The sequence below is a fragment of the Nanorana parkeri genome, unplaced genomic scaffold, assembly GCF_000935625.1.
Source record: "Nanorana parkeri isolate BGI_ZX_2015 unplaced genomic scaffold, ASM93562v1 scaffold967, whole genome shotgun sequence".
Lineage (NCBI taxonomy): Eukaryota > Metazoa > Chordata > Amphibia > Anura > Dicroglossidae > Nanorana > Nanorana parkeri.
The window spans coordinates 122,821-124,306 of NW_017307235.1; the positions used below are offsets into that span (position 1 = coordinate 122,821).

General features: G+C 41.7%; 1 protein-coding gene across 1 annotated transcript in view; it reads left to right on the plus strand.

The window, feature by feature from the left end:
- Positions 1–1,486, plus strand: part of LOC108795411 (G protein-coupled receptor kinase 5-like) — a 60,775-nt gene that overhangs the window by 46,698 nt on the left and 12,591 nt on the right. The gene's annotated exons all lie outside the window — the stretch shown is intronic.

Below are 1,486 nucleotides of genomic sequence, written 5' to 3' on the forward strand. Positions count from 1 at the left end.
AAGATAACCTGTCTGTAGGTGACTGTGTGCCTTGCATAGTTGGAGGTCTGATGTGTGATCCAAATCTCTATGCACATGTGCTGTGCACACGGCGGCACGCAGGAGCAGCTCTGAACAAATAAGGTATGCATGGGCACTTTGTGGAATCTTCTGTATGGCAATTCCGCTACTTGGTTTGCCTGGTCTTACTGACAGGTTCCCTTTACATAATACTAATGTAGATCTGTATGTTGGCATAGTCGTAAAACTCTTAACAATTACATTTTGTTTTCAATAAATGTATTCAGCTTTATTCTATTCTACATTGAACCTGCTTGACTCCCCCGTCCGTCTCTCTATAATGTCATGGGACTTGTAGTTCCTCAGCAGCTGGAGTGTGAAGGTTTAGTTGGACCCAAAAGCTTGCCTATTGGGTGTGCTTACTACCCCAGCATTTAGGCACCTTGTAATAGAAACTTTGTCTATCGCTAGATAACTAATTGCTAAACTTTGGCTCAAGGCTGTGATGCCTACTATGTCCTAATGGAGGAACGAAGCTATCCAACCCTACCACGCAAGCCACTAGATTATAAACACAGGGGATGCTCTTCTATATGTAATAAAATCTGGGACAGGTGGACTTCCTGGGCTTCTGCTTGTGGAAGATATCTGCACTGAGGCCTGAGTCTTCTTGGCCGTCTTCATTCTGCCGTTCTCCCAGTTTTTATAAAGATGATAGCCAAGCATACACATATATATGACTTCTATTGGATGTGGAAATCAGGGTCATCCCTATCATGAGACAGACCCTTCCGCCCCAACACCAACCCCATACCAACTGGGTAACATGCACAGGTGCCAACACAACCACCCACCAGTAAAGTGCACCAGCAGCATCACTGCCCTACCTCCACCCATCACCCAAGCTCCCCGGCAAAGGCTTATGCAGCAAAAAGTGTAGATACTCCTGGTTGAAATAACCACGCACATTCCTATGTTTCCCTTTATTGATGCAAAATGCTCAATTTCCTTAATACACATTGGCTTTAACATTGCCCATCAGCTAGTTTGATGCACTGAGGATTTTTCTAATACGCTGTACTGTTTATTGACACATTTGTAATGCTAAAATGGCCAAACCTCCCACCTGTGTACTGCCAGTGTATGCCTGTAAAAAAAAAAAAAAAATCAAGGCATCTGGACTTGCTGCATTTTTCTTTAAATCATTTCGCTGGTCATCCGACTAGTTGTCTCAGTTCAGAACTGAGACAGCTAGTCGGATGACCAGCGAAACGCCCTCGAGAATAAAAATACAGCAAGTCCAGATGCCTTGATTTATTTTTTACAAAGATACCGTGAACTGAATGAGAACCTTCACTGCCAGTGTATGCGTTAAATCTTATAATAAAGTTGAGTTTTTTTGAATGAATACCTTGAACAGTTTTTATTATATTATTTAAAAACATTTTTTTTTTTTTTTTTCAGAGACCTCAAAACAGAAAATATG